At 46.0% G+C, this 14,161-nt stretch overlaps 1 protein-coding gene across 1 annotated transcript in view; it reads left to right on the top strand.

Annotated features, from left to right (window-relative positions):
* cd99l2 (CD99 molecule like 2) overlaps positions 1-14,161 on the top strand; it is a 155,062-nt gene that overhangs the window by 41,270 nt on the left and 99,631 nt on the right. The gene's annotated exons all lie outside the window — the stretch shown is intronic.

Here is a 14,161-nt window from a genome sequence, read left to right as displayed (position 1 = left end):
ACGCTATCTATCCTTTCCCTCCACAGATGTAGCCTGACCCGCTGAGTCTTTGTGTTTTGCTCAAGATTCCAGCACCTGCAGTTCCTTGTATCCCCAATTGAAGTTTCTCCCCCTCCCACCCGCCCCCCTCCCGTCCAAGACACTAATGACTCAAAGCAAGGTCCAAGCCACCAAAATCATTGGAGCCTAGCCTTGAGAGATGAGAAACAAAAGGGTCATTTTCGAGTGCCAAAATGTACACCGTGTGATTGCAAGTGAATCTTGAAGTGATGAGATTGAGGATAACTTGCTTCCAGTCCAGTTCAGTGGGATTCTAAGGTCGCTAATGTGGGAGCTGCAGACTTTAGGGCAAGACGGGGCTACATGGTAGGTAAGGCGAGATGGAGTGCTCATTTCCCAGACTATGCCCCTCTTCTTTCTGCTTCCGATGCAGTCTCTCAATCCTGTCCCAAATTCTCCTCCTCCATTTTGAGCTGTCATGATTGAGGGACTCCCAAGAGTTTGCAGAGATGTTGCATTTCTTCATGGACATTTTGAGCATGCCCTTGAAAGATTTCCTCTATGTTTTGGTAACCTCTTTCCCTGGCAGAGCTCAGAATAGAGTGTGTGCCTCACATCAAGGGCAATGATTATATGGGACATACTGGTCATGGTAGATGGGATGTGTTAAATGGGCATTAGGAGCGAGCTGCCAGAGGAAGTAGTTAAGGCATTACCAATAAACAACATTTGGACTACATGTGCATGGAAGGTTTTAGAGGGATATGGGCGAAACATGGGCAAATGGGGCTAGTAGCTTAGATGGGGCATTGCGGTTGGCATGAACTATTTGGGCTGAAGGGCCTGTGTCTGTGCTGTATGATGTTGAACATGTGAATGATGCAGCCTGCTCAACCTAGCTGGACTGAGTCTGATGAGGGTATTGCCACTGGGATTGTTGATTTGTCAGGATGTCAATGTTACTTTTATTTATCCTGTCTATATATATATATATATATAATTTTGTAACAACAGCATTGGTGGTGCTTTGCAAGGAAGTCCTGACAGACTCTAAGAAAGACACAAATTGCTGGAATAACTCAGCGGGTCAGGCAGCAGCTCTGGAGTAACATGGATGGATGGATAGTCAGGTCGGGACCCCTCTTCAGACTGATTAGGGGGGTGGGGGGAGAAAGCTGGGTAAGAGGAGGGGCTTCACACGGCATGGCTGTCAATGGGTGAGTACAGGTGAAGGGGGTTATTTGACAGGCAGATTGTGAGATAACTCTTTAACCGAAAAGGATAAAGAGTTGCAGATTGTTAAGGGATGCAGGTGGAAGGGGGGGGGGGGGGAGAGAAACCAGTGCAGGGTAAGCCTGGGCTCAGGGGAGGTTGAGTGGGAGGGAAAAGAAAGGGAGGGGGTCTTGGGGGAGAATTTGGAGGGGTCAGGGGGATTCTGAACATTGCCTTGGCTTTTGATCCCTTAAATCAAATACCCTTCCCCTCATTTGAGATCACTGAGATATGGTGAAGTAGTCCACATTTCACAAGGTCTTGCCACCAACCTTTTTTTTTTTTATTGCAGTGGGGGCAGGTGAGTGGAGGGTATGGTGCACAATAGTGAATGGGTCAACAATGCTTTGGAGCTCAGCGCCCTCGATACACTGCTGTTGGTGTTGTTATTGTGCGGCTGCTAAACTGAAGATTGGGTGACAATGTTTAGTTTATTTATAGTTTAGAGATACAGTGTCGAAACAGGCCGAACGAGTCCACACCGACCAGCGATCCCCGTACACTCGAGCTCTCCTACACAATAGGGACAATTTACAATTTTTACCAAAGCCAATTAACCTACAAATCTGTACGTCTTTGGAGTGTGGGAGGAGGCCGGAGCTTCCGGAGAAACCCCACGCGGTCACAGGGGGAAGGAACGTAGAAACTCCGTACAGACAGCACCCATGGTCAGGATCGAACCAGGGACTGGCGCTGTAAAAGGCAGCAACTCTCGCTGTGCCCAGCTACAAGCTGTGAGCAGGAGACGCAACAACAAAAGCTTTTCACTGTACCTCGGTACACGTGACAATAACCTGCTAAACCAACCCGGCGTCTGCCGGCTCATAACTACTCATTGTCCTTAACCTAGTTCCCATTCTCGCCTGTGCAGCTGTGGGGAATTGCACAGCATTCACTTCACACAAATAGACCTTTAAGCTTGAGCAGATACTCGCTCTCCAGCCACCTGCTGCCTTAAAAGAGCAGCCACAGAGCCCCTTGCAATGTCACAGCAGCGAGAGGCACCGTTTCTATTGCAGCTTAGTTATGTGATCACACAACACGCCCTTTTAATCTTGCCGCTCACGGCGAGAACTGACAGTAGCCTTTCCCATAAACTCGCGCCCCATCAATATATTCCGACAACGATGACACATTAAAAGCCCCATCCAGTTTCCAATCTCCTCGCATTAAAATCACGTGTCCACTCAATTGTGGTATCTTGGTCAGTGGGTGCATTATAGTTAAATTACCACCAATCTGGTCTCCAAGCATTTGACAGGGTTGAGATTCTCCCTGTAATGTAAATTCCACGTACAGCATATTATTATGTGCAGAGAATGAATATAGACACAACATGCTGGAGTAACTCAGCGGGTCAGGCAGCATCTCTGGAGAAAAGGAATAGGTGACGTTTCTGGCCGACACCCTCAAATTTCAGAACTTCATTCATTCATTCAGACCGGATTGAATAACTGGGGTTACAAGGCTGAACACGGTGGTCTTAGATACACAAAATTGCTGGAGAAACTCAGCGGGTGCAGCAGCATCTATGGAGCGAAGGAAATAGGCGACGTTTCGGGCCGAAACCCTTCTTCAGACATGATTCTGTGTGTGTGTGCCGCCAGTGAAATGAATTGGATTGGCAACCCTCACAGCTTGTAACGGGGCACAGCGTGACCAGAGTAAATACGTTAAGCGGTTAATCAAAAATAACAGCTTTCACATCGGAGTATGCTTACCCACAAATTAATAGTTTGATGTATGGGTTTTATTTTGTGGCGGTCTTCATCTTATATTCTTTGGCAGCTTAGCGAAATGAGGAACGAACAGCTCCCACTGCAGGTCTGACGGGGCTAATGCTGGATTCACAGTGTCGCCGTGGTGAGGGGAAGCCTCCTCTTCCACGGGAGGTACCTGGCCAGACCGGCAGGCGTGAGGGGAGCGTTAAAGTAGCGTAGAATCAAAGAACTGCAAACGCTGGTTTATTCCACACATGGACTCCAGCTTCACTGGGGGAAAGGGATGGGTGATGTTTCGAGTGCGGTCCCTTCGTCTGTAGAAGGGGCCTGACCTGAAACATCACCTCCTGTTTGTCCAGTGATGCTGAGTTACTCTGCGCACTTTGTGTCTATCTTTGACACAGACCTCTGGGTGCTCCTGAATGCCTTTGTTGATTGAAAGAGACGTCATTGAATCAACCCCTTCAGCCTGCCGATTCCATCGATCACCCATTCACTTCTGCTTCTTGCATATGGTGTGCACAGCCTAAAGTTGTAGGACAACTTGTTCTATTTGATCTTACTTGATTGTGCACACCAGGTTGATTGCATTCGTCACTCTAGTTCTATGTTACCCCACTTTCTCATCCGCTCTTTAGACACTGCAGTCAATGTACAGAGGCCCATTAACCTACAGACTCGCTCGTCTTTGAGCTGGGCAGCACAGTGGTGCAGCTGGTAGAGCTGCTGCCTCACAGCGGCAGAGATCCAGGTTCGATCCCGTCCTCGGGTGCTGTCTGTGTGGAGTTTGCACACTCTTCCCTTGACCGCAAGGATTTCCTCTGGGTGCTCTGGTTTCCTCCCACATCCCAAAGACATGCGGGTTTTGTAGATTAATTATCCTCTGAACAAATTGCCCTGAGCGCGCACGGTTAAAACGGGATAACATGCAACAAGGGTGATTGATGGTCGGTATGGACCCGGTGGGCCGAAGAGCCTGTTTCCATGTCGTACCTTACAGTCAGCCAATCTTTGAGATGCGGGTAGAAACCGGAGCATCCGGAGGAAAGCCAAGTGGTCACAGGCAGAACCGTGCAAACACCACACAGACAGCACCCGAGGTGAGGATTGAGCCCGGGTCGCTGGTGCTGTGAGGCAGCAGCTCTACCAGCTGTGCCGCCCTTGAATGCTCCTTCATGGAGAAGTGAAGGAAGCTATTGAGAGAAGCAGGTGAGGGAATGAAGCTGCCGGTCTAAATCCTCCAGGTCTCTGACAGAGCTCCACAGCTGAAAATAATCCACGTATGAAGAGCTCTTCCGCTGAACTCAGGAAATATATTCACAGGCTTGAGCAAACACGCACTCCAGTTGCATTAACCTACATTTCAGAGTCAAGTGAGCATTGAGCTTAGAGGCTGAGATTGGATTTAGCGGCACTACGGTTCCCAAAGAACGTCAGCAAGCCATGCATTTAAGCCGACTCCCTCTTCCCTGACCATGAAGCCACAGCTGCTGCCACAGCTCCCTGTCTGGCTGAAGCACTTGCACTGTGGTTAACACCAGGGCTGTTAGCCAACGATTAACTTGCACAAGATTTTTCATTCTCAACATGTCTAAGATTACTTGCGTGGCCCCAAAGTGCAGAAATTGACTGCAGGCGGAAGGGTTGGGAAAATGAACTATTGTAAGTAATAAAAATGAACTGCAGATGGTGGTTTCATTTAGTTCAGAGGTACAGTGCGGAAACAGGCCCTTTGGCCCACTGAGTCCAGCGACCCTCACACACTAACACTATCCGTCACCCACTAGGGACTATTTACAATTTTACCAAGCCAATTAGCCTAGCATGAAATGTGGGAGGAAACTGATTCACTGGGGAATAAATTGGGGAAACCGGAGCTCACGGGGAAGAATGTAAAAATTCCATACAGACGGCACCCTTGGTCAGGATCGAACCCGGGTCTCTGACGCTGTAAGGCAACAACTCTACCGCCGCGCCAATGTGCCGCTTTATACCAAAGATAGACACAATGTGCTGGGGGAACTCAGCAGGTCAGGCGGCATTTCTGGAATTAATGGACAGGTGACGTTTCGGGTCGGGAGCCTTCTTCAGACTAATTGTGGTGGTCGGGGGAGGGGGTCGGGATGAAGAAAGCTGGTATATAAAGGAGGGCAGGACAAAGCCTCGCAAGTGATAGGTGGATACAGGTGAGAAGGGCTTCAGAACCGTAGTAAAAACTGATTGAAGCGATTCAAATATAAGGGGCAATTAGATAAGTCTGTGATAGATGAGGGCATGTAACGGTGAAATAAGGACTGATACCGGACCGATATAACCTTAACATGGACTCTTGTGCTGTGTAAATTCCATTTACTATTTCAATTGCTTTCGTATGTTATTCCATTTGGTTTAGACATTTGGCATAAAGATTTCTAACCTTAGGCATAAGATAGCTGCTTTACCCAAATCAATAATACAGCCAGAAATGTGACGGGTTTTTCTAAGCCAGTAGCCCTGACCACTGAGTTCCTGGTCTTGGAGATGGCTGATGCTGGAATCCTGAGTAAAACACTAAATGCTGGAGTAACTCAGCGGGTCAGGCAGATTCCCTGGAGGACATGGACAGGTGACGTTTCGGGTTGGGACCCTTCCTCAGACAATTTATTCTCCTTAATCTTGTGCTCTTCTTTTTTTTTTTACCCTCTCCTATTTCAATCTTAAGAATGTTCCTCATTCTCCTGTACTCCTCCGGGGATAAACTTGGTCACTGCTTAGTTTAGTTTAGTTTAGAGATAAACCATGGAAACAGGCACTTCGGACCACTGAGTCCACGCTGATCAGCGATCGCCCCGTACACTAGTTCTATCCGACACGCTGGCGACAATTTACTGAAGCCAAGCACATCTTTGGAGTGTGGGAAGAAACCAGAGCACCCGGAGAAAACCCACACGGTCACTGGGAGAACGTGCAGACTCCGTACAGACAGCATCCATGGTCAGAATCTAACCTGGCTCTCTGGCATCGTAAGGCAGCAACTCTACCACTGCACCACAGTGCTGCCTATACCTGACCCTAACCTCCTTTTTCCTGACTAGAGCCACAATTTTTCTCATCATCCAGGATTCCTTATTTCTCCCAGCCTTTCCCTTCACTCTAACAGGAACAGTCACACCTTGTACTCTTACCTTCTCACTGTGTGAGATAGTTTTCCGACACAAAACATCGACTATCCATGCTCTCCAGAGATGCTGCAGACCTGCTGAGTTACTCCAGCTCTTTGAGTTCTTCATCTTGAGTCCTGTGGGTCCAGAGGATGTTTACGAGAATGATCCCAGGAATGATTGGGTTAACATAAGATGAGCGTTTGAGGGCGCTGGGCCTGTTCTCACTGGAGTTTGGAAACTCATTGACATTTACCAAATAGTGAATGGCCTGGATGTGGATGGTTCCACTTGTGGGAGAGTCTAGGACCAGTGGCCATAGCCTCAGAATAAAAGGATGTACCTTCAGAAAGGAGATGAGGAGGAATTTCCACAGACAGCTGTGGAGGCCAAGTCAATGGATGATTTAAGGTGGAGATTGACAGATTCTTGATTAGTAATAATGGTGTCTGTCGGGGGTTATGGAGAGAAGGACGGAGAACGGGGTTGAGAGGGAGAAATAGACCAGCCATAATGAATGGCATAGTAGACTTGATGGGCCGAATGGCCTAATTCTGCTCCCAGAACATATGAACTGAGGGTGGGCTGCTAAGCCCAAAGTGGGTGTTAGATTCACCACCTTAGTAGCTAATCCTTGCATCGGGCTTCATATGCATAAATTCTCCCTGAATCCATCTGACTTCTATGCACAGATCTACCATCAGTTGGTTGGGGAAGAATGGGAGTTTAGTTTTGTTTAGTGATACACATCAGAAACAGGCCCCTCGGCCCACCGAGTCCACGCCGATCAGCGATCCCCTTACACTAACACATTCCTACACACTAAGGACAATTTATAATTTTTTTTACCGGAGTCATTAGGTAGATTCCTAGGACGGAAGGGTTGACATCTGAAGTAAATGCTGTTATAGTACCAGCCTCAACTCCTCTGGTTCTTGACCCCCCTAGGTTGGGGCCGATGATCATTGTAATTTAGAAGAATGAGAGGTTATCATCTTAAAACTTTGACGGGACTGACAGGGTGGACTACTGTGTAGGAAGGAACTACAGATGCTGGTTTAAACCGAAGATAGACACAAAATGCTGGAGTACGGGACAGGCAGTATCTCTGGAGAGAAGGAATGGGTGACGTTTCGGGTAGAGACCCTTCTCCTGTCAGGATGGGTCCCCGGCTGGTGATGTGCAGAGGTTGGTTTGCGGGGTGATCCGGGCTACATCCACAGCTCCTGTTGTAAGTGATGGAAGCTGCTTGTATTCCCGTCTCTTTGTTCAGCTGCACAGCTCTCTGTAGATTTCTGCAGCGGTAACCAGAGGAGACGACAGTCTCTACCACATCCGACAGGGACAGGGGGACGGGAGAGATGCAACAGCATCTGGAGCAGATGTTGCCCATCCCCAGGGGTGATCCATTGCTGGATTTATTGTAGCTTCTCATCACAATGCCTAACCTGAGCATGTCTCTCTCTTAACCCATTCACTGCCACTGGCCCTGACCCGAGTAGACTTGGCGGTGGCACTGAACAAGTTAACGTACACTAGGCAATGTTCCTGTGCACGCTAACAAATCAGCACACTGCAGCCCAGACTTAAGTGGGATACCACTGTAGTATTCATAGGCCTGGATTAATGATTCAGAGGTCCCAAATTCAAATCCCATCACAGGCAATTTAAATTTAACTAAATTAATACTGATATCAAGATTAAAAAGCAAAGATCAGTGATGGTAATCAGGAAATTCCTTCAATGTTATAAGGCCCCATCTACCTCACCAATATCCTTTAGGAAAGGAAAATTACCATTTTTAATTAATCCAATCTACCTGTAACTCCAGACCCACAACATATTGGCAGACTCACACTTGAAATGGACAATAGACAATAGGTGCAGGAGTAGGCCATTCGGCCCTTCGAGCCAGTGCCGCCATTCAATGTGATCATGGCTAATCATCCCCAATCAGTACCCCGTTCCTGCCTTCTCCCCATATCCCCTGACTCCACTATTTTTAAGAGCCCTATCCAGCTCTCTCTTGAAAGCATCCAGAGAACCTGCCTCCACCGCCCTCTGAGGCAGAGAATACAAGTTCCCCAATTCAAGCTCAGTTATAGGGTCCTAGAGTTATACAACATGGAAGCATGCCCCATCTACACTAGTCCCACCTGTCTGCGTTTGGCCCATATCACTCCATGTGCGTGTCCAAATGTATTTTAAATGATGTTACAGTCCCTGCCTCAACTACCTCCTCTGGAAGCTCATTCCATACACCTACCACCTTTTGTGGAAAAAGTTGCCCCTCAGATTTCCGTGAAATCTCTCTCCTCTCACCTTAGTATTAGCAGTTAGCAATGGATATTAGACATTGGCCTTGCAAATGATGCCTGCGATTAATGGGGGAGCAGTGGTGGGGTGAGGGGAAGGGGAGGCTGCGTTAAAATGGGCCCTCATTTTGAAATCAACTTGCACATAAAAGACTGAGATATAGGTGGTGAGAATGGATGTTTCTGCAGCCGTCTATAAATAGAAAATAGCTTGTGGCTGTTATTAATATATTGTCAAAAGGATCGTAATAAGCCCTCGACTTACTGATGGAATGAAGCAATGCTTCCAGTCGGGGTGGGTGAGCGGTGACATTTTATCCCGTGCTGTAATTACATTTAGATTTAATTGGACTGGCTCACTCCAGTTTTCCGTTCTGGCGTGATGGAGAGGTAATGTTAAAAATGCCCTTTTCCCAAGTGACTAATCTTAAATTAGCAGATTGCTAACTAACGCATCACGCTGGCATTGCTAAGCAACGACTTGCTTGCCCGGTAAAATGTCAGATAATATGTTCCAAGCTCTCTCACTGCTGTACACTTAAACAGCTTGCAAGCCACGGGAACTGATTTTCAATATAATCAGGATGTCTGCGTTAGGTATACAAGGCAGATATTTGAATTAACCTGCATCTCTAAGTTAAGTAGAATAAAAAACTGTAATTTGGGGGGAATCTGATGGTTTGCATTGTTTCGTGAATCACAGAAGCTCCAGAAAACTCCGGGACTGGAGGCACAGTAGGTTGGCACGGTGGCGCAGTTGCTCTCTTACAGCGTCAGAGACCCTGGTTCAATCCTGACCACGGGTGCTGTCTGCACACAGTTTGTACATTCTCTCTGTTACCATGGGCTTTCTCCGGGTGCTCTGATTTCCTCCCACACTCCAAAGACGTACAAGATTGTAGGTTAATTGGCTTTGGTAAAATTGTAAATTGTTCCTAGTGTGCAGGATAGTGTGAATAGATATTCACGATGGGCCGAAGGACCTGTTTCCCCACTGCATCTCTAAAGTCTAAAGTAGAGACTGGTGCGGTCTGCGTTTACTAAGTTGCGTTGGCAGCTGAGATGGAGAATAGAGGGGGCCAAGTATTCAACAATCAAACAGGATGAAATTCATTTGGTTCATGATAGAAGTTACACCAGTGTGTTGGGTGCGTTTGTATAGGTCTAGATAGAGTGGATGTGGAGAGGATGTTTCCAGTAACGGTACAGTCCGGGACCAAAGGGCACAACCGCAGTATAAAAGGACGCATCTTAAGAATGGAGGAATGCGGAGGAATTTCTTCAGCCAGAGGGTGGGTGAATCTGTGGAATTGATTGCCACAAATGGTTGTGGAGGCCAAGACATTGGATATTTTTCAAGCGGAGATTTTGTCGGTTCGTGATTAGTAACCTTATGGAGAAAAGACAGGAGAACGGAGTTGGGAGAGACAAACAGATCAGCTAGAAATAGATGGCACTAAATGGGCTGAATGGCCTAATTCTGCTCCTATGTCTTACGGTCTAATGGTATGTGAGCAAGGAATCGGGAGTGAGAGTGGAGCTAAAGTGGAGATGAGTGACAAGGGACAGGGATGCCAGCTCAATAATGCCCACATTTTCCAAATTGTTGCCATTCTCCACCAATCATAGATGTAATAACAACTCATAGAGTCATAGAGTGATACAAGTGTGAAAGAACGCTCTTCGGCCAAACTCGTCTACACCAGCCAACAATGTCCCAGCAACACTAGTCCCACTTGCCTGCGCTTGGTCCACATCCCTCCAAACCTGCCCTATCCATGTACCTGTCTAACTGTTTCTTAAATGATGGGATGTCCCAGCTTCAACTACCTCCTCTGGCAGCTTGTTCCATACACCCACCACCCTTTGTGTGAAAATGTTATCCCAGGATTCCTATTAAAAAAATTCCCTTTCACCTTGAACCATGTCCTTGATTCCCCTACTCTGGTTAAGAGACTCTGTGCATCAATCCGATCTATTCCTCGCATGATTTTCTACACCTCTATAAGATCACCCCTCATCCTCCTGCGCTCCATGGAATAGAGACCCAGCCTACTCAACGCTATAGCTCACACCCTCTAGTCCTGGCAAACATCCTCGTAAATCTTTTCTAAACCATTTGAAGCTTGACAATATCTTTCCTATAACATGGTTCCCAGAACTGAGCATAATATTCTAAATGCGGTCTCACCAACGTCTTAAACAACTGCAACATGACCTCCCGACTTTTATACTCAATACTCTGACTGTTGAAGGCCAGGCCTCCATGCCATGTGAGAGGGAATGGCCTTTTAAGGAGGAACACCTAAGTGTGAAGTGTTGCATTTTGCAAAGTCAGACTCGGGCAGTGACCCCACAGGTGAATGGTATGGCCCTGGGGAATGTAGTACAACAAAGGGATCTGGGAGTGCAGGAATATAGTTCCCTGAAAGTGGTGTCACAGGTCGACAGTGTGGTAAAGAAGGTTATGGCCTTATTAAGTCAGGGGTATTGAATATAGAAGTTGAGATGTAATGTTACAGTTGTACAGGACGTTGGTGAGGCCACGTTTGGAGTATTGCGTTCTGTTTTGGTCACCCTGCTATAGGAAGGATGACATTAAGCTGGAAAGGATGCAGAGAAGATTTATGAGGATGTTGCCATGACTTGAGGGTCTGAGCTATAGGCGGACGTTGGGCAGGCCATGACTTTTTTCGTTGGAGTGCTAGAGGCTGAGGGGTGATCTTACGGAGGTGTATAAAATCATAAGGGGAATAGATAGGGTGAATGCACAGAGTCTTTTACCAAGGGTAGGGGGGGTCAAGAACCAGAGGAGTTGAGGCTGGTACTATAACAGCATTTAAAAGACACTTGGACAGGTACATGGATAGGAAAGATTTAGAGAGAGATGGATCAAATGTGGGCAAATTGGATCTTGATTGGGGCATCTTGGTCAGCATGGGCGAGTTGGATCTTGGTTGTGTCAGCATGGGTGAGTTGAGCTGAAGGACCTGCTTCTATTCTACATGACTCCATGACTCAATTTGTGAAAGAGGAAGGGCAGCAAATTGCATTGTGCAATTATTTAAGATATTTTAGGTGCAGTAAGTGATGCATACAGCTGGGCAAAGCAGCCGACCAACACAATGTGGACAAGCCACTTTATTAAATATGGGGAACATGCAACACTTGCATTGATATAGCACCTACAGTGCAGTTACAAATCCCAAGGAATGTCAGCGGAAAGTCATTGGGCAAAAAATGATAGTCAAAGATATTAGAAAATATGCCAAAAAGCTTGGTTAAAATGCTGGAGGATATCAAGAGGTGGAGAGGGAGTGACCTCAAGACTTCAGCAGTGATGGAAGGATTTAGAATGAGGAATAAGTAGGGAAACAATAGTTGTATAACTGAGGTGCAGCCAGGGGTGGAAGAGCAGAAACCATGGGATGATTTGAAAACAGTGGTAGGGGTTTTAAATTCAAGGTGTTGATGCAACAACTCTCTGTGCGGGATGAGCATGATTTGCACACGGTGTGAGCCAGGATGATTCAAATATTAAAGATAGACACAAAGTGCTGGAGTAACTCAGCGGGTCAGGCAGCATCTCCAGAGAAAAGGAATAGATGACGTTTTCGGGTTGAAACATCTTCCTCAGACTGAGGGGAAGAGGGAAACTAGAGGTATGAAAAGGTTCAGAGCAAATCAGAGCCATGACCGAGGAAAGGTGGAGCCCACAATGGTCCATTGTTGGACATGGAAGAGGTGATAACGAAGGGAGAGCGTGAATGCAGGGGTTACTTGAAAGTAGAGAAATCAATTCATAACGAGTTGGTCTCCATTCGTCGTTTTTTTGGAATCATATGGTGCAACACAATTGTAAAAAAGAACTGTTTCAGGACTGGACGAGGGTTGGTCAAGATTATAAATAATGATCTCCTTTTCTTTTTTATTTTGTTTTATTTTCTCTATTTTCTCTCTCAACTTTCTTCATTTACTCGTTTTCTTTTTTCACACACTATATATTTCACATCTTTCTATCCTTTACTATCTAACTTCTTTTTCTTATTCTAATCTTTTTTCAATGTAACAAAAAAAAAAAAAGAAGTTGTACATAAAATGTATTATGAAAATATATATTAGGCACTTTGGTGCCATATGACTGTACTTACTTCTAATAAAATAAAATATTAAAAAAAAAAAAAAAAAAAAAAAAAAAAAAAAAGTAGAGAAATCAAATTCATACCGCTGGGTTCAGAAATCTGGGAAGCATTCTCCCACTTGGCTTTCTCCTGTTCAGTAGCATTCCATCATTTTCATCTAAGGACCACCCTCAAGATGCAGGATTCAACCGTGGGCAGTAAAAATACTTATTGTCAAACATTCACCTTACCAGGCAAGTCACAGCACATCACAGGTAATAAGGTACAAGCACTGTTGTATGGGCCACTGCTTTGCCAGCCTGTTTATGGGTAACAAAGTGGATTTTATAAAATCATGAGGGGAGCACATAGGGTGAATGGAAAGAGTGTTTTATCCCAGGGTTGGAGAATCAAGAACTAGAGAACATAGATTTAAGATGAGTGGGGAAATCAAAGAGAGAGTTAGATGGAGCTCTAGGGGCTAGTGGAATCAAGGGATATGGGGAGAAGGCAGGCACGGGTTATTGATTGGGGACGATCAGCCATGATCACACTGAATGGCGGTGTTGGCTCGAAGGGCCGAATGGCCTCCTCCTGCAACTATTTTCTATGTTTCTATGTATCTGGGTTGAGCTGCCAGAGGATGTAATTGAGGCCAGTACAATAATGACATTTAAAGGAAATTTGGACAGGTACTTGTCATAAAAAGTTTGAGATTTATTAGTTTGAGTTTCATTTATTGACATGTGTACGGATGTACAGTGAAAAACTTTTGTGGCGTGCTAACCAGTCCGCGGAAAGACAATACATGATTACACTCGAGCCGTCCACAGTGTACAGGTACATGTAAAGGGAATAGCATGACTAACACTTAGTGCAAGATAAAGCCAGTAAAGTCCGATCAAAGATAGCCCGAGAGTCTCCAATGAGGTAGATAGTAGGACTGCTGTCTAGCTGTTGGTAGGGTGGCAGATGCTGGTTTATACCAAAGTAAGCCTCTGTAAATTGCCCCTAGTAGTTTGGAGAATGGATGACAAAGTGTGATAACATAGAACTAGTATGAATGGGTGATCGATGGTCAGCATAGACTCGGCGGGCCGATGGGCCTGATTCCGTGCTGTATCAGTCAATCTCTCAGGCGGGATGTCCAACAGATGGAGTTTGTTTTTATATTTTATCATCCCTGGGAATCTCCTCTGCATCCTCTTCAGCACAATCACATCCATGGTTCTGCATGATCGGCAGGGATTTGACGGGCCAAACGGCCTATCTCTGTACAGTATCTTTCTCTGCCATTCAATAAGATTGTGGCTGGTCTTCTACGCACCATGTTCCTGCACTAATTCCACATCATTTGATTCCTTTAATCTTCAGAAATAGAGTCACGGAGTGATATCGTTTGAAAGCAGGCCCTTCGGCCCAACTCCTCCATGCCGACCAAGATGCCATCCAAGTTAGTCCCATTAGCCCGGATTTGGCCCAGATTCCTCTGAACCTTTACAATCTATGTACTTGACAAAATGCCTTTTAAATGTGATTATTATACCTGCCCCAACTAACTCATTGCAAATACCCTCTACCCTCTGTGAAAA

This window comes from Amblyraja radiata, chromosome 12 (assembly GCF_010909765.2).
Source record: "Amblyraja radiata isolate CabotCenter1 chromosome 12, sAmbRad1.1.pri, whole genome shotgun sequence".
NCBI classification, from domain to species: Eukaryota; Metazoa; Chordata; class Chondrichthyes; order Rajiformes; family Rajidae; genus Amblyraja; species Amblyraja radiata.
Note: the sequence above shows the minus strand (reverse complement) of the source record. Positions and strands in the feature narration are given on the sequence as shown.